Raw genomic sequence first — 20,572 nt, 5'->3', positions numbered from 1 at the left:
TTAATTGCAATAAACTCACACTTTGTGTATTGTCTTAACAGGAATACAAAACAAAAATCTGCTGGCTATTGTAATGCAAGCTGACTTGAGTCGGTGTGCAGCAGCCAAACACAAACGCTGACTGACAAGGGTTGATGCAGCCATGGGTCCTTCATAGCTTGGCAGGTACATTTTACAGGCTGCTGATGAAGCTAAAAAAACTGTACTTCGGAAACCTTTAACTCTCATACTAATCACTGGCTCCATTCAAAACACAGAAATCTCTAGAAGGGAAGATACAAACATAAACCTCTATAAATAAGATCGTCCAATATTTATACACACACACATATATATATAAAATACATATATATACATTTTTTATATGTATATATATATATATATATATATATATATATATATATATATAATTTATTTATTTATTTATTTATCATTTGTTGACCGGGAAAGTCCAACTAGGTTCCACAGAGCCTGTTTTCAGTGGAGGCCCGGGGAGAAATGCTCCAGATGCACACATGTACATACATATACCTACATACAGTGGATATAAAAGGTTTACACACTTCTATTAAAATGTCAGGTTTTTGTGATATAAAAAAATGAGACCACAATAAATAATTTCAAAACTTTTCCCACCTTTAATGTTACCTATAACCTGTACAATTCAATTGAAAAACAAACAAATCTGTTAGGGGAAAATATTAAAAAAAAACATACAATTAGCTGGTTGCATAAGCGTGCTCACCCTTAAACAAATACTTTGTTGAAGCACCTTTTGATTTAATTACAGCATTCAGTCTTCTTGGGTTCACACCTGCCATCAATTAAGGAGACTCTGATTAACCCCAAATAAAGTTCAGCTGTCCTAGTAGGATTTTCCTGACATTTACTCAGTTGCCTGCTACAGCAAAACTCATGGTTCACAGAGAGCTTACAAAGAATCAAAGGGATCTCATTGTTGAAAGGTATGAGTCAGGAGAAGGGTGCAAACAAATTTCCACAGCACTGGATATACCATGGAACACAGTGAAGACAGTCATCAAAAAGTAGAGAAAATATGGGACAACAGTGACGTTGCAAAAAACTGGGCGTCCCTCCAAAATTGATGAAAACTGTTCAGAGAGGCTGCCAAGAGACCTACAGCAACACTGACGGAGTTGCAGGAATTTCTGGCAAGTAGTGATTGTGTACTACATGTGACAACAATCTCCCATATTCCCATATGTCTGGGCTATGGGGTAGGGTTGCAAGACAGAAGCCTTTTTTTACACAGAAAAACATCCAGGCCCCGCTAAAATTTGCAAAACAATACGTCGTCTCCCAAAAGCATGTAGGAAAATGTGTTATTGTCTGATAAGACCAAGGATGAACTTTCTGGCCACAATTCCAAAAAGTATGTTTGGCGCAAAAAGAACACTTCGCATCACCAAAAGAACACTATCCCCACAGTGAAGCATGGTTGTGGCAGTATCATGCTTTGGGGTTGCTTTTCTTCAGCTGGAACTGGGGCTTTAGTCAAGGTGGAAGACATTATGAACAGTTCCAAACAGTAATCACTTTTGTCCCAAAACCTTCAGGCATCTGCTAGAAAGTTGAAGATGAAGAGGATTTTCACATTTCAACACAACAATGACCCCCAAGCATACATCCAAATCAACAAAAGAACGGCTTCACTAGAAGAAAATTAAAGTTTTGGAATGGCCCAGCCAGAGCCCAGACCTAAATCCAATAGAAAATCCATAGGTTGATCTGAAGAGGGCTGTGCACAAGAGATGCCCTCGCAATTTGACAGATTTGGAGCACTTTTGCAAGGAAGAGTGGGCAAATACTGCCAAGTCAATATGTGCCATGCTGATAGACTCCTACCCAAGAAGACTAAATGTTGTAATTAAATCAAAAGCTGCTTCATCAAAGTATTAGTTTAAGGATGTGCACACTTATGTAACCAGATTATTGTACGTTTTTTTATTTTTTATATTTCTCCCCTAACAGATTTGTTTGTTTTTCAACTGAATTGTACAGGTTATAGGTCACATTAAAGGTGGGAAAAGTTTTGAAATTATTTATTGTGGTCACATTTTTTATATCACAAAAGCCTGGCATTTTAACAGGGGTGTGTAAACTTTTTATATCCACTGTGTGCACACACACACACACACACACACACACACACACACACACACACACACACACACACACACACACACACGCATATATATATATATATATATATATATATGTGTGTGTGTGTGTGTGTGTGTATATATATATATATATATATATATATATATATATACAAAAATGGAAATACATATATGGCTCACCATCAAAATGTTGACCGTCACATCGTCGAACCACCTCCATGAACTCTGAACTCTTACTGAAAAAGTTGAACACAGGTATTCTGAACTGCAAAATCTCGCCCCCTTTTTGACCCATGTTAGCACTTGTTTTTAGGTGTGGAGCGGTCAGAAATGTCACCATTTGGTTTTATTTTGGCAGTCTGAAATTTCAGCAGTATGGATTTCGTGGAAATGTTTTGACGATGTGCATTCAACATTTTGATAGTAAACCTACACGTGTATATATATATATATATATATATATATATATATATATATATATATATATATATACACACACACACACATATGCATATATAAATATATATATATATATATATATATATATATATATATATATATATATATATATGCGTATATATGTTTTATTTTATCTATTAGTTCAAAACTCATTTCATCAAAAAAACATTTTGTTGAATCACACTTAATGGAATAGTATAGACAGCTGTAGATAGTCATTAGTGGTGTGAGTTTAGGTGTTGGAATAATAGAAGTTTCAAGGAAAATTAGTATAAGTCATTAATTATGTTTTGCTGCCACTGTTGTGTTGGATGGTTATCTTTAAAAATTCTTGTTTCTATGGCAACAATGATTCAGTGTATTTAGTGTTTGCCATTTTCTTCTCAGTTGTGCAACCATGGAGTTAGTAAATAAAAGTAAGGGGGTGCAGGGGGTTTACTCCATGCAAAAACTTAGTTTTAACGGAGCATTTGTTGTATTTGGTATTTTCTATGAAATGTGATTCAATGAAATGTGGTTTCAATGAAATATATTGTCTATCCGTTATTAGACAAATGTGAATTTGACTTAATGAAATACATCCTATATACAAATGCACAAACACGCATATATATGTATATGGGTCTACTTCATATGACCTACATTTCATTTGACTGAAATTCATTTGAATGAGACCAAAACACTGAAAGTTCAAACGACTGAAAACTCATTTGACTGAAACTCATAACACTAACACATGAAAGTATAAGGTATATGCCCTTTTCCCCACTGTAATGCGATCCTGGAGTTAGTATATATAGTTAGGGGGTGTGTGGGGGGCACAGCCCGCCACATTGGGGGCGTGTGGCAGGCGAAGGCCCCACATACTTTATACATTTTAAACCATACATATGGATATTTATAACTGCAATGAATAACTCTTTGCAGAAAACAATATTTACCTAAACTATGTGGGGGGCTTCATCCCCCACACCCCCCAATGTGGGGAGCTGTGCCCCCACCCCCCTAACTATATATACTAACTCCAGGATCGCACTACAGTGGGGAAAAGGGCATATACCTTTTACTTTAATGTGTCAGCGTTATGAGTTTCAGTCAAATGAGTTTTCAATCGTTTGAACTTTCAGTGTTTTGGTCTCAGTCAAATGAATTTCAGTCAAATGAAATTTAGGTCATATGAAGTAGACCCGTATATATGTTACTTTGAAAATGCTGAAACACAAAACCTTGAAAATGAAAATCTTGAGTCCATGACATCAGAGACAGAAGTGCTGAAGATCACAATATGAAACTCCTAGACTTGTTCCCCTTTAGGACGTATGGCTGCACTTGCTCCTGGGTCTGGACTGGTAGAGAGTTTCGATGTTTGACTTTTTTGATATTGTGGTCTTCAGTGTTTTGCTCTTCCAGTTTAAAGACTTCAAGATTTAGAGGTTCAAGATTTTATGTTTCATCATTTTCATAGTAAACCACACACACACACACACACACACACACACACACACACACACGCATACACACACACACACACACACAAACATAATGACTGTATATATAGTGAGTAAATTACTGTTAAATAAATTTAGATGACAACTTCTTGAAGCATGACATTTTAATAGTATATAGATCATCACAGCAACACCTCAGATAAGTCTTGAACCATTCGCTTATTCAATTGACATCGTAGAAATGCATCAGTAAGAGGTTTTGAACCAATCAAAAACAGCAGGGACTAAGAATGCTTTTTCTTTTTGCCTTACCATTTATATTGCTTTGCATGGTGCAAACACCATGCATAACTGAACTTCCTGAAGCGGTATGGGGGATGTGGCTAAGTAGCGCATTGCCAAAGATGGCAGTTAATTTCACATGCTTAACAATGCTAATAAAAGACCTTTCCATCTTGAGTGCATCTCGAGACTTTGTGACACACTGTCCCAATTACACTCCTTAGGTCTGACTCCCTAGCTATCTTTTAAAAGGAATTGGTTTTGGAAATTCTTCACTTGCACAGTTGACTTGCACACTCACTAACATGTTGATCATGATTGCTGCTTGGTGATGACATGTTATTAAATGCTCACTGCAGAATTGTTTTATGACACTCCCTCCATTTTTGAGCGTTATGTGAATTACATAAGTTCAGGTTATGTAACTTGGTGAAATATTTTATTTATAATTAGTCTGGATATGTCCCTGAAACTGGTTGAAAGTACTCACTGTGATTAGCGCTTAGTTGTTGTATAAGTTACTTTTAGTTTTCTATCACAATTAGTTAATCATGTTTTTTTGTTTTGAGTTGTTTATATATGACTACTACCATTTAGAAATTCTGGTCTATTTTCTGTATTTTTTACAGCAAGCCTGTATTATTTTTGAAAAGAAGAAATGCATTGTGTGTTCTTTGTGACATGTAATGCCTACAACACCCAGAGTTGTATGTCTCAACCTCTTAGCACAAGAAATCTGGAAGAAGCCTAAAATAATTTAGGGAAAAAGGCCCAAAAATAGGGCCAGATTTAAAATAAAGCTCTTATAAACAACAGGATTTGTGTTAGCATGCATTTTCTGAAGGATGTGAAGTCTGAAACTTAAATGTGTGTCTTTATTTCGTGACTTCAGTCCACAGTGATTTTACAGAAAACCACAACTTTTAAAAAGGAACAGACCAAAAATGCAAAACAAAATATGAACATTCTGCAAAATGTGGACAGTTGACAGATCTGGATATCTCAAAACAGACATGTACTGCGCCTCTGCAACACAAACACCAAAATCTATATTTGTCTTGGTGTACCATGTTTGTAAGTATCAAACCTGATGAATCATGTCACAAAAGAAACATTTCTATATTCAGCACAAGAAGTTTGCAATCAAATGATAAATAAATAATGCAAATGAATAAATGGTTACATACCAACAAAAACTGCACGAATGAGTCAAATGCTTATAACATGTTATGCTATGTACCTTTAGCTTTGACTGTAAAATATTTTCACACTGTCAAAACTATACCGAATGCAAAGCATCAGCTACACTTTGAAAAGTGCAGAAACAAGCAACATAAGCATATTTTAACATTCATAATGACAACAGCTACTTTTGCTAAGCAAAGGAGGAACACAGCTAAAACAACAGCCCTACAGACGTGTTTTGATGGCCTTGAAAGCCAACCTGCACTTATGGTCTAGAACGACGACATTCCACCAAAGCTCAATATCAATGTTTGTATTTGTTACCAAAGGGACAAAACTGCTTAATCTGATATAAAGAGTAATTAAGTGGAGCTCCTGGTATAGATCTAGCTGGGACTGTGCAAACAGCGTACTCAACAGCAAGCTTCAAAGATGTGTATGATGGCAAACAAGAGATAAATGTGCCAGGGAAACTGATAAATTATGTCATTTCATCTTTTTATTAATGAAAATGTTCAGATTTAACGAACCAAAAGTAGTCTTAGTGCTTCCCTTATAAAAAAAAATATTGTACAGTTAAGGTATCTGAAAGAGAAGTTACTATCACAAATTTAAAATTCATTAAAACATATAAAATGTGCAACCTGGCATGAATGTTGAAGTAACACATTAACAGTTAACTTTTAATAGTGCTTACAAATAAAGAAGTCTATTTCTTTTTGGTCATCTGTTTATAATATCCCATAACAAAAAGTATGGTTACATCCATAATCACATTTAAACACATGTCTGTAAAATAATCAAGCAACCAAAATTGTAGCAAGCCAACAGTATGCAGTGAGAATTGCCTACTTTCATAACCGCTACAACTGTCACGGCAATGTCTCAGGCTGTCAGAGTTTAGCATTAGGGCACTACTTTCTGATAAACAGGAAGCATTGCTTTTTATTTCTTTCTTTCTTTTTTTCTTTCTGCTGCCTACTTTTTGGGAACTAGAGTACATTCCTAATTATTAAACTACCATGCCAACCCCTTGCTACTTCTGTGTCCTTTTAAAAGTTAGCTATATGTCATCCAGTCCAATCTCATGGTTGGTAAGGATAAAAACTATCACACAATTTCTTACTTACAAGGAACCCATGATCTGGATTATATGCCACATTAAGTTAGAAGTACACCAATTTGAAACATGGCCGACAGGTTTTACAACCTGTTTTCATTATGTTTTTCTTAAAAATGCAGAACAGTGAAACTGGTGTGGATACATCACAGATGTTGCTTACAGTGAAGCTTTATAGAATTAAAAGGACAATCTTGTGTATTTATTAATGATACAGATTGAAGAAATATTGCTAATGTCTTTCAACTGGCAAACATGTTCTCTTTAGAATGCTTCAAAGGAAAGTTAAAGCTAACAGGTTGCTACTCATTTATGGACTAAGGACTATTACAACTGCCCAGGATAATTATTTTAAATGAAGTTCTGCTCTTTTCCTGATTATACTAATATTTCACACTCAGGGCTCTGTATATTCAAGTGACTTTCACTTGCTTGAAAGCTACTTACAACATATCCAAATAGTATTCGTCCCAGGCTATATCACCACCAAGCACTGGGCTACAAGGGTTAGAAATCAGGAAGAAATGCATACAACAATAGAGAAAAATGTAGTTGGTAAAATGCTGAGATCTTTGCTCAAGAATAGTGCATGAAATGACACGGCAACATCTGAGCACCAGTACCTACTCATATGGTCAACTAGCAGTAGTCAAACTGGTTACACCTTCAACCTTCATTATGGATTATTAACATTCTAAAGCCACCCTCCCTAAGTAAAGCAGTCAATAAAATCTTGTTACTGCCTTCTTCTTCTTCTAGCTGGTCATCTGGTGGTACAGGTCTTCTCCAAAATCCATGTCATTAGCAGTGACAGTAATTATATATAACTGCTATGCTGGCCACCTGGTCTCAATTGCCTACAACAAAAAAGCAGCCCTTGTTACCCAAACGGTATCCAGCTTCAGATTTTAATCTGCAGAGCACTCTTTCAGTTACCTAAGTACATTGTTGTTACCCAGCTGGATGCAGTGTTATGGAACATAGTTTTCTCAAACAAACATTGGTTCCACATTACTTGGGTATGGGCAGACCAGGAAGAGCCATTATTCAGAAAACCATCAGGTTGGTTTGATCTTGTTCTGCTTTTAGCCCTTATTCCTCTCATGCACACGACAAAGCTTTGGAGGGGATGAGGCATGGGCTGACTGCAGAGGACATCCCCTCAGTTCCACAAGGGGCATTTCCCAGATGCAGTCTTCCCCCACCCCACCCCAAAGCACTTGGCAGTGTTATTTTCTATTGTACATCAGGGAAACTGCACTGCTTCATGTGCCCTTGAGTGTGAGAAACCCTCACCATTCCCCAGTAGAGGTTAGTGGGCCATGCCCCATCAGTCCTCCTGCCTCTGCCTGGGCTGCAATTAGGGCACCGTCCCTCTACACTATTTATTTATTTATTTTTACATTTGTTAATCAAGTTAGTCTGATTGAGCAGCAGACGTTTTTCAGTGGAGGCATGAGGAGAAAAGCTCCATGTAGTATGTGTAACAAAAGTAATCAAATGACCGAGTAAACAAAAACATTTAGAGTTAACAAATATGCTAAAATAATCAGAGAAAAAACATGCTAGAACATGAACAGTTACTTAAAACATATTAGAGTTCAAAAGTTACATACAGTACTTAGGAGAAAACTAAAAATGGTTCCAAGCATGCAAAATAAAATGAACAAATAAATTATAAATGTCATTATATACAGGAGATAATCCCAAGACACAGACCACTATCCAAGTTTACAGTGCTGCAGGCTGTGAGAAAAAGTAAGATCACTAAAGAGCACAGCAGCCAATCAGTGAGGCATTACATTCATTGAGGAGGGGTTTACAGGTGCTATGGTTCAGGACAGGTGGCAATGATGAGAAAGGTCTTTCCCTGAGCTCTTCCACAGGAACTAAGAGGCAGGATGTTGCTATTCCTCCTCTACTTTTGTGCATTTTTTAAGTTTGTACACTTAGAGAATCAGGGTGGTGGGGGGATCAAGGGAGCATTCTCTACTGCAAAAAGAGCTCTGTGTGTTTTTTTTTTTTTTTGCTTTTTCCATGGCTCAGGGTCAGTGGTTTACTTCCATTAAAATGTTTTCTGATAACAATGTTATTAATCATGAACTGTATATTCATGAGTGTGTGTCTGTCTGTGTCTGTATATGTACAGATATATACATATATATATATATATATATATATATATATATATGTGTGTGTGTGTGTGTGTGTGTGTACAGCCATTCCCTTATTTTTGTCTCCTGTGATTAATGTTGACATCTGTTTTGTTTACATACTTTGGATGAGATAAATACAGTACAGGGGCTGGTGAATATCCCCTTTACCTAGTACTGTGCAATCTTGGAGTTAAAATATATAAGTGGCATGGGGAATGGGGAATTCTTTAAAGGTTTCATGCTCCAAGGTTATTGTCTCTCATCCCTCTCTAACATAGATGACATGCAGGAAGGGTAGTACGTTTAGATGCTTTATTACACCGAAACACATCAGGATGGATAGCAGCAGCATAAAATACAAACAAACTGATTAATAAACAGACTTTACACACATACATGCTTACATCTCAAATAGCAGTCAGGCTCGAACATATTCAGTATTTATACACTTGTGCAAGCCCATGGATAGCTTCTTAAAGATACATACACACACATTGATCTGCATCCTCCATCTTAAAAAGATTGACCTTTGTAAAAACAATATTAGAGTTAGACATGCACTACTATAGACATTAGAAACAAAACACAATGTTCATGTCCAGGTTGCCCTGTATCTATCACATAGTCTGGAGATGCGACCAGATCTCATAACATAACAATCTGGGCTGAATTTAGCAACAGGGAACAACTCATATCAGGAACTTCTGGATTCGTCACAGGAATGGAGATATCCTCTCGAATTTCCTCTGGAATTGGAACACCAGATAACTTACTTTGAGATAAAGAGTCTTTCTCACAGGCTATGTGCTGTGGTATAGGCTCGAATATCGATCTCAAATGTTTCCGATTCCGCCTAAACTCTGCTCCTTGTTATTCCACAATGTATGATCTCAGCTCTTGGCAAAAACTTTTCATGACTCCAATCTGATTATAACCTTTGGATGTTTGCATCCTTACCACTTCTTCTCATAATGGATTGAGCAATTTGCTGGTTTAATCATAGTTGGACTTCTGGGTTAAATGCTTTTTCAACAGATTGGTTTTCACTAACCTACTGTTCTTGACACATGGAAACAACAATTGACTACTGATTAGTAATGCGGTTCTGGTTTGTCTCGATAGAAGTTTCTGAGCAGGTGAACCAAATTGCTTATCACGAGGAATGTTTCTGAGATTCAAGACTCGGGAAAACATCACTATTATCTCGTTTTGACTGCTCTAGTAACTGTTTTGCACTTTGAAGTTTACGTTCTGCCAAACCATTTGATTGTGGATACTCTGGGCTACTCGTGACATGAGTAAAACCCCATTCTTTGGCAAATCTTTTGAACTGTTGGCTTGTAAACTGCGTGCCACTGTCTGAAATAACTCTGTGCAGACTCATCGACGGTAGTCCTGGAATCTGGTTTAGCTGAAGTGGTTCTTTACATAGACGTGACTTTGTACTATTACACACATAACAAGATAAAAGCACTCTCTTAATGTCTTGTGACATAAAAGGCCAAAATACTAGTCCTCTCGCCTTCTTTTGGTAGAGACGGTTTCTGGGTGACCACGATGCAAGACAGTAATATACTCTTGTTGCAAGGACTTTGGAACAATTACTTTTGGACCGTTCACAATGATACCATTGTCAGACAAAATCTCATCTCTGCATGCAAAATAAGGTTGCACTTCTTGAGGCAAACTAGATTGCTTTGATAGCCATCCTTGACATATAAAAGTGGTTGAGCCTTTATAAAACTGGATCTATGGCTGTGTGATCTCTTGGCTCATTAAGACGTGTGGAAGAAAATTTTCTCACCTCCATACTTCAAAATCAAGATTCTCATTCTCATGCTGTTCAGTGGTGTTTCTGGGCGATATGAATACTGTATCAGCAAGATGAAGTTTGCCTTTCTTGTAGACAAGAGTGAAATTATACTTTTGCAATCTGAACATCATGCTTTGCAATCTGGCTGGAGCTGAATGCATAGGCTGTCTCAAGACAGTGACTATAGGTTGGTTATCTGTTTCGATCTGGATAGGTCTACCATAAATATAATCATGGAACTTCAAACATGCAAACACAGTTGCCAAAAGCTCTCTCTCTGTCTGTGCATACTGCATTTCAGTTTGGGTAAGAGTTCTCGATGCACAGGCAACACGTTGACCCTCTGATACAATAACTACACCAAGACCAAATTTCGAAGCATCACATAAAAGAGTAACTGGCTTGTGAACATCATTGTATCTGAGAGTTGGTGGACTAGCAATGCTCTGTTTCAGGACATAAAATGCTCTTTGTTGCTGTTCTAACCAACACCAGGATACATCTTTATGTGTCAGCTCTCCAAGTGGTGCTGAAAGTTGGCTTAACTCTGGAATGAACTTGCCTAGGTAATTAACCATGCCAAGAAAACGTTGCAGGGCTTGAACATTGTCTGGAGCTGGTATCTCGAGAATGGCTGTTTGCTTATAAGGGTCTACTTCTTGTAGCCTGAATTTGCATTTCTGCGGATTGAGCTTAAGATTCACTTGACGTGCCCTTTCTAGAACTTTTCTGAGGTTAGTGTCATGCTCATCTTCATCATAACCTCCTACCAGTATGTCGTCTACTATAATAGCACAAGTATACCCAGAAAGAATTTGCTCCATTGCACACTGAAAGACTTCACTTGCAGAATTTATCCCAAATGGCATTTTCAAAAATCTGTACCTTCCAAATGGAGTACTGATCATAGTGAGCAATGATGATTTCTTGTCAAGCTGAATTTGCCAAAATGAACTCTTTGCATCTAAGACAGAAAAAACAGTGGCATTTGGCATCAGAGCTGCGACAGCTTTGACTGTGCACATTGGATGATGAGGTCTTTTTAGTGCTTTGTTCGAATCTCGTGGATCAGTACATATTCTGATGTCATCTGAGCTTTTCTTATGAGCTACCATCATGAAAGATACCCACTGAGTTGGTTCGCAATTGGTCAAATCACACTTTGTTGCACCATTTTATCTAGCTTGGCTTTGACTCTGTCCTACATGGCTACTGGAACTTTTTGAGCTGGCCTGATAACTGAACTGACATCTGGATCTAACTTCATGAAGTACACAACTGGAAGCTTCCCTAGCTTGTCTTTGAAAAGATCAGCTTAGGTAGAAAAAAATGTACTGGGCAAAATTAGAGTAGTGCTCTTTTAAGCTAAATTGACGGACTTCCGTTTTAAATGAAAGTAGTCCCATTTTTGAACTGTCTCTGAGCCCTAATAATGACTGAACGTGCCTATTCACCACATAAAATAACAAGTCATATCTTCTTCCGGAAGAGTAACATAAAAGCACTACTGAGCCTTCAGTCTGAATTTCTTCACTACCATAAGCAACAAGCATTGCACACTTTGCCAAATCAAGCCTTTCACCATGACACACACTACCAAATGTTGCTGCTGACATAACATTGCACTTGGAACCTGTGTCAACTTTGAGCTCTATGCATTTTCCATTTATCCAAACAGCACAAAAAAACTTAATTCTCTGCTCTTAAATCTATTGCATTAACTGTTTCATGAAGCTCTGACAGACCTTCAACATAAAGAATAGGGTTGCAGCTTTCTAATTGATCAATTATGTTCTTGAAATATTCCCTTTTAATAAAATAATGTGGGCCTTTTGATGTACAAAACCTTTTGAAATTATTCCATTTATTGCATTTGTGGAATTACTGACCAAAAGCTAAACACCCCTTTTAGATTCATGGTTTCAACCACAATTACAACAGTTGGCAATGAAAGTAGCTAAGCACGCAACTCCACCCATATGCCTGTTTGCTGAGTCACTCTGGTGATTTAATGAGACTGTGTGCACCCTGGAATTTGCTGGAAAGCTCTGGGATTTACCAGTGGTGCTGCAGGGGCTACAGTTGATGCCATGTGCTTGGGCCTGTTTCTTTTAACCACGTGCTGCATATTATCAAGATGAGCTTTGTCACTGTGCCTTCTAGAGCTATTCTCATTTGTAAGCATATGTGTGTGCTTTTCTGAGAGCTCATATATCTGACAAATCTCAATGGCCTTATTCAAAGTTAAATCACTGTTACAAAGCAAAACATTTCTCACAGCATCATCCTTAATACCACTCACAAGTCTGTCTTTTATCAACTTATCTCTTAAATCACCAAACCTGCATGTTTTAGCCTTATTTCTCAAGTCAGTTATATATGCTGTGAAAGTTTCACCAGATATGCATGTATGTATCTATATATGTATATATATGTGTATATATATATATATATATATATATATATATATATATATATATATACAGACACATACAATCTTCATATATTATCTGTATGTCTATATATATATATATATATATATATATATGTATACATATATATACATATATATACATATATATATATATATATATATATATATATATATATATATATATATATATATATACATATATATATATATACATATACATATATATATATATATATACACACACACACACACACACACACACACACACACACACACACACACCTTATATAGCATCACCACCAAAAAAACCTAGCTTAAAGAGACTTTACAGATATCTGATTCATGTGTTACATAACACAAACTACTCAGACATCTATTTTCTAACAACCTGTTTTATCCTTTGCAGGGTTGCAAGGACACCTCAGCCTAACCTGACAGCCCATGGGCACAAGGTTATGCGGCTCATTTTGAATAAGGCACCAGTGTACCACAGAAAGTGCACTCACATTCATTTACACACTACGCACAATTTTGAAATTCACCAGTCACCTACTACAAGTCTTTGGGGAATGGTAGGAAACAAAAGTATCCACAGAAAATCCATGCAGGTACAGGAAGGCCACACAGGAATCACATAGAAGTTGGCCCCATGCCAGTGAGAATCAAACTGCAGAATGTTCTTTTGTGAGACAGCAATACTACTCGATGCACCAGGTGTAGGAAAAGTATAACATCTGTGACAACATCAAATACTAAACAGATTCAAATGACAATACTGAATATGCACAGCTACATCACTTTGCAGCAGTCCTGAATAAAGACTGTGGTGTTCCACTACATTTACAAGCTACAACAAGCACCAGACTCCTTATATGCAATGCCTTTGCTTGTGAGTTCTGCGGGTCTCACTCTACTGTAGAACTGTGGCAGTGTATGCATTTACAAACCAAACATTTTTATCTATAGGGAAGAAAGAAAAAAAATAATACTTTAGATCTTCAAACAGAATTCAGAAGGGAACTGTGTAGCCTATGTGACTGTGCAAATTATCTCACCAGTAAACATTCCAAGTAACTAATTAAAATCTTGCATAAAACTCCAAGGAAGAAGTTTATTACCTAACATTTATACCTTGTTTGATACCTCTCAGCCTCCTAGTGCAAGAAACCTGGACAAGCCCTAAAATAATTGGGGGGGGGGGGGCAAATGCCCAATACAGAGACAGATTTCAAATATTGCTCTTACAAACTTAGAAAGTTGCTAGAATATCGTGATTTGTGTTATAGAATGCATCTCCTAAAGGATATAAAGCCTGAAATTCAAATATATGTTATAATTTAGTGATTTCAATCCTCAGTGATTTACCAAAAAAACACAAATTTTATAAGGAACAGACCAAAAATATGGACATTCTGTGAAAATATGAACAGTTCAGAACTTCATTCTCCAGGGCCACATTAGTCAGTTATTTGCACTACGCCACTCCAAATGCAACATATCTTGAAGTGTATAACACACCTTAACACACTAAAAACCTACTGTTATCAGGAGGAAGTCAGTCACACAACATTACAATAAAAGTATGACTCAGACATTTATGATGACACTTTATGCTCTATATACACAGTGGTGCAACTGATCCCACTGCATTTTGAATTTCCTCTCTCAAGTCTGATCATGTGTCACAATTTTAAAGAAAAGTTGAGAGGCATTCAGCCTTTTTGACAATAAAATACTATAACTTTATGGCCATAGCCAGCTTTAGGCACCATCAAACCCTAAGGTCGCTGGGGGCCCACTGTTCCTGGGGGCCCCCCCAACCACAGCAAGTTATCTTACCTTGATATTTTGTAACATGTCTGTCAAAACAACAAAAACTAGTCATTTCAATCTTGTATACTTAATAAACCAGGTGGGTAATAATGCTTATTTATATGTCCTTTAAAATTCAAAAATATCTTTGCTTATAGTAACCATGTTTTAGCAAGCAAGAGCTTTCACAATTCCATTAAATATTTTACCATTAACATAGTGTCTGTGGCTTAGTTAAACCCTGCTGGTGGACAGTCTCTACACTAAAACTAACAACATACCCTGCTTTAGGTACCTGCAATACATGTGACTGCAGGGGGCCCCCTTAATCATCCTTCACTGTGTGAGGGCCCCACAAAAGCTGCTTTTGGTTGGGGAAAATGAGGAGAAAAATGTATTAATTTCATGATTATTCTGTTTAACCTGAACAGGCAGTGTTATGACCCTGTTAGGATAAAGCTGATAATGAACATAAGCAAGGTAAGTACTAGAGAGATCAGCAGGCCAGTGTGATTAGTGTTTGAGCATACCTTGGATTTTAAGAAGAGCTAACACTTCTCATCTTCATGGATGGTTTTCTCTTTTGGGGAGTTTTAATAATACTTACAGAAAACCAGATACCGTAACTCTCAACTTCTTAACATTTGAATTCAGCGCAATACCAATAATAGCAGAATAAAGGCTCAAAATCAGGAACACATTTTAAATATTACTCGGATTCAATGAAAAAGATAATAGAGTAACACCTTTTGTATCAACATTTTTTTGGACATTGTGTAAAACTCTAATGTATGGATTTATTGACTGTCTGTAATCCCGAATGATTTACAAGCAAATCAAACTTGTTACAAAGGACAACAAAATTATGTGCAAAATCAGGGAAGGTCTGTGAATTCAGGGACAGTAATAGATTTGCATTACTCCTCACTGAGGTAAATAAAACTGACCCATCCCTGCTGCTGTTTGATGACTGCTTAACAGCAGTCACTGATCTGGAATGCTGGTACCAGTGTTGCACAAGGTACTGCTGAAATAATATATAATGTGTGTGTTTGTGAAAATGTTAGTGAGTTTTATTTGTGCACACACTCAATAATGCCAGGACACATACATTATTCTTCTGTCAGTAAAAACTGTAGCTAACAAGAAATTATATTTCAAAAATAAGTCATAAAATGTATTCTAGAACATTCAGACACTTAGAGCTTCTAAGACTCTGAGGCTCCCTACTCCCTAGACTGCAAAATGGATACAGAGGACACTCAATCATCCTTGACTATGTGGGGGGCCTCACAAACACTGTTGTTTGAGGAAAAATTAGGAGAAAAAAATATATATATATTTTTTCTGATTATGCTCTTTAACCTGAGCAGGACTGTGATATGAATCCCTGTTAGGATAAAGCTGATAATGGCCTCTGCTCTCAACTGCACCCATTGTAAAACCAGCCCCATTCGGATGTGTGTGTACAGAAAGCTGCTGTAGGTTATATGGGGGTTGGGAGTGGGATTATGGTGTTATTCCTCACATAGCTCCGAGGTGTGCAGATGAGGTCATTAAAATTTGTCTTTGAGCTGAGGACAATGCGATCATTGTTTCTTTTACTTTTCTCACATACCTCAGAGGTGTACAAAGAAGATTACTGCAGCTTGTGTAGGAACAACAAAGTAGAATACGTTACTATAATCATTATTTTTTTACTCTCACAATCACACTTAGGACACATATACAGGTTGGCTGCCTTTGACAGTTTGGGTTGAAGAGTGAAGAGACCTACTATGTATATGTATATGTATATGTATATCAGCAGTCCCTTGAAGTACACAATTGTGGCAGTTTGAATCTGTGCCTTCATCCCAGTCTAACACCAGAGGGATGCATAAGCAGCCTTTTGGGGGGGACTGAGAGGCAGGTAGTTCCCAGATAGGACCTGTATATCCAGACAACAAAGGGTTGTTAGTTTATTGTGAGCTACTCTTTTGTCATCTTTGACCATTAAACATTGGGTACAACTTATTTCTTCCTTGAAAGAAAAAAAAAACATAAAACTGAAATTATTTTCTTATTTCCTAAATGGTTATTATGGTACTGTCTTTGCTCAGGAAATGTATGTTGAAAGGTTCCAATGAACAGCAACACAATTACTTTACTTAATCATAATTTCTGTTCAAGCCATTACTGGATGAAAAGGTGTGTAAAAAGAAAAAAAAAACTTTAAAATGCACTTCAGAGCATGTAGAAAGTTATAGCTTCTTGAAAATGCTGAAAAGTAAGGCAAAATGTGAGAAAAGGAAGAAAAAAATAATGTCCATGGTATGGGGAGCCCAAGATGGGGGGGGGGGGGACTGGAGGCTATTTTGTGTATGGGAGAGGTCTAAAACAGTAGGCCTAGGGCCCCATTTCACCTAAGTCCAGACCTGTACATAGAGTTGCTGCAATATATCATTGCTACAGCTAAATGCCGCTAACTGTAAATGTCCCTTTTTGTGAGATGGGCCAACACAGTGTAGTACACAAGTCTTGTAATGTAAGAATATTGTATCTAAATGTCAGTTAGTGCATACTACTCCTAAAGGTTTGCAGCATGAATAAAAAGATTGCTTAAGAAGGATGGCAGTGACAGTGCGATACATAGACTGGAAGTGCCTAGGGGGCCCCCAAAATGCTAACACCGGTCCTGTTTATGGCTCATCTTAGATATTGAAGTACAGACTGGTTTAACTAATACTTAAATATACAGAGAATTGACACAAGCTATTTAGAACATTCATTGTTAACACCCTGGTTCTCTTCGGTGGTCTCAAAGTGTTGTTCTCTACAGACAAGCATACCACTTACAGAAAACCGGGACATGATATGTCAGACAGAAACAACTTATCAACACCACCTCATATCAATGTTTGAGACAATGATCGCATCTCCATGCCCCTGCGTTCTGTGCTTGGAAGATTAAAAAGTAAAACGCAACGTTTTCACCTGCAAAAGATGTTATGCATTCCCACTTCAAGGATGAAGATGATGAAGTCGCCACCACTCAGAACTGGTCCAAGTTTTACCTTTAGTTTAGATTAAAAAGGTTGTGCTCACTTTTTACTTCTCTCATCCCGTCTTTGTTTTTTAGCTGAGCGGCATATTCTCAGCCTACTAACTGTAGAAAGTAGGAGCTGGAAAATGCAATGATTGATTTCAAGAATGTACTTTTCCCCTAGGGCATCCCAGCATCATTCACATAAGAGCTCCAGCCAACCTCAACAGCAGCTGCTTACTTGTTCTAAGTTAACTTTACCTCAGAAGGGGACTGTTATCCGACTTCAATTAAGAATGGATGGACCAAACTAGCCTGGTATTACTGCACTTGTAATGAATACGATACCTGTTAGGTAAAGCCAGATATTACTTATTCTCACTTGAAGACACTTTATGCACCCCAACACCTCACACTCGTAGGTCTACATTTGCACTATAAACTGTACCTGTTACAATCAGTGTGCCTTTACCGGGAATGGTCAGAGTTGCTCCAGCGACAGATATTTCCTTATTGCATATATCCTCACGGCGTTTGGCAGTTCCCAAAGCAGAATCAGACTCACAAGTTGCAAGCTGTCAGGCTTTCCATGGTCTTTCCACAAATAAATACACCAAACGAAGATACAATTACGAAAGTATGTCTAGTAGTTCGGACACTTCTAGCAGGGAATAGCTGTCAAACTTGAGTCACAGTCCAGCGGTTCCCACAGCCTTGGAGGAAAGGCTCCATCGACGCCCTCATATCACGTGGTTTCGGCATTCTAAGGCTGTCAACGTCGCGCACCTTCCTGTTGTTATGGGTTTGCTGACCAGAACATGTGTGACTGAGTGCTGTATTATAGGTTCATAGGTAGGTACTAGGCTATCGACCCTATATAAGCCTAGCCAAAAATGTACCCTGGCTTTCGCCACCCAAGAAAATTATTTATTTGTGTATAGTTGTACAGGGTCGCTAAAGTTATATAACACACGTGTTGAATGAAAAACCAAAATCAGGACTTGCACGAGTGTCCAAATGAAGGTCAAAAACCAAAATCTTTATGTAACACAAGCACTTTATTACACGTTGAATGAATTATTTATTAAGATAAAGTTCCTTACTTCTCTGAATGTTCCTTTTCCCTGTTATCTAGACATATGTGAATTTTTTCAAAAATAAATAACAAGAAAAGCAAGTTTAACAACGAAGTTATTTCACTACGGATAGGATTGCTGTCCTTTCAAATGCTCTAACGTGGACTTTTTCACAGAAAGTGATTCTTTGCAGGAGAAGCTATATCAATGATCAGTATAGAAGAACTAGTTTCATTTTATTACAAAAATAAAGGCTAGTTTAGAAGTGAAACTGATGGATGTGTACAGTTTCGTGTAACGTCTGTGTTCTTTTGGCTGCAGAATTATATACTTCTGCATTAATTAGAAGAAAGGAAATATTTCTTAACTTTTTTCCTGGTCACGCTTACATTCACAAGTGCCCAGATGGTGAATGACTTGTGTAAAGATGGATAGATGGAAACTCTAAATACGATTTACTCTATAAATTTGAGCAAATAAACAAGTTCGTTTTGCTGCTAAACCATGAGTAGGAGCTAAAACTTAAACAAGGAAATTGTGCAATCAAAACTGAAATGCGTCTGAGAATGAAAGACAATCTCAGAATAGGGTTACCACCTGTCTTTGCGAGGGACAGTACCTCTTTGGACAGTTGTGTCCTGCAAGAAAAACTAAAAAAACGGTAACTGTCCTGCGATTTTAGGACAACAATATTTCATAACTTTTCTTTATTAGTTGCAATTTTGCATAAAATAGCTATTTTCATAGTTTCATAGTTTAGTACTAGGCTATCTGCCCTGGGGCATTTGTAAGCCTAGCCATAGTGATGTGGCTTTCGCCACCCCATGAAATGGTACAAAAATGCACAGAATAGATTTAGAATACTGTCTAGTAGTGACACAGTGAAGGTCCCCTTATATAATAGAATTAGTTAACTGTGCCCCTGTCTAGTAGTGACACAGATGTGACCCCTGGGGTAAACTTACGATCTCCCATCCACTCATCAAGATTTCTCTTGAAGAGAGTCAGTGAGGGGCTCTGCCTAACATAAGCTGGGATCTTGTTCCAGAGCATGGGAAGCCTCTGGGTTATGAATCTATCCCTCCAGCATGTCCTATTCATACTTGTGCCGAGGTTTAAGTCTTTAGCTCTCGTGGTTCTGATGGATTTGGATTTTTTGAGGTGGAGCATGTCCATCAGTTCCTGATTGGACATGGCCTTGTACGTCAGGCAGAGATCACCTCTGAGCAGGCGGTATGCTACTGAATAGAGCTGGAGTTTCTTTAGTCTGGCAGAATAAGACATATGTTGGAGACCCTTGATCCTCTTGGTGAGGTACTTTTGTGGTCTCTCCAGCTGTTGCAAATGCCGGGTGAGGTACATACCAAATGGGGCATTGTACTCAATCATGGGTCTGATGAGGGAGGAGTATAGGGGTACAATGACATCCTTGGATCTGGATGTGAATCCCTTCATGATAAGGTGTCCAAGGTAGAATGTCTTTCTAACCACTTTGGCAACGTGGGTGTCAAATGAGACGTCGCTGTCGACTTGGGTCCCTAGGTCTCTGATTACTTTTTCTGTACTCACTGGGTTGCTGTCTATGTGATAATTTGTGGGTACTTTGTTTTTCCCAAAG

General features: G+C 37.6%; 1 protein-coding gene across 2 annotated transcripts in view; it reads right to left on the bottom strand.

Moving 5' to 3' along the window:
- FES (FES proto-oncogene, tyrosine kinase) overlaps window positions 1-18,608 on the bottom strand; it is a 1,834,337-nt gene extending 1,815,729 nt beyond the window's left edge. Inside the window, exon 1 of one of the 2 annotated variants that reach the window (XM_044078263.1) lies at window positions 18,327-18,608. The gene's annotated coding sequence lies outside the window, so the exon portion shown is untranslated. The remainder of the gene's footprint in view (window positions 1-18,326) is intronic. The other variant, XM_044078264.1, reaches the window with a different exon arrangement.
- Window positions 18,609-20,572: the final 1,964 nt, after the last annotated feature.

This window comes from Protopterus annectens, chromosome 7.part0 (assembly GCF_019279795.1).
Source record: "Protopterus annectens isolate FY-2018-M chromosome 7.part0, PAN1.0, whole genome shotgun sequence".
Taxonomy (NCBI): Eukaryota; Metazoa; Chordata; order Ceratodontiformes; family Protopteridae; genus Protopterus; species Protopterus annectens.
The sequence above is the reverse complement of the archived record's forward strand: the minus strand, read 5'-3'. Positions and strand labels throughout refer to the sequence as shown.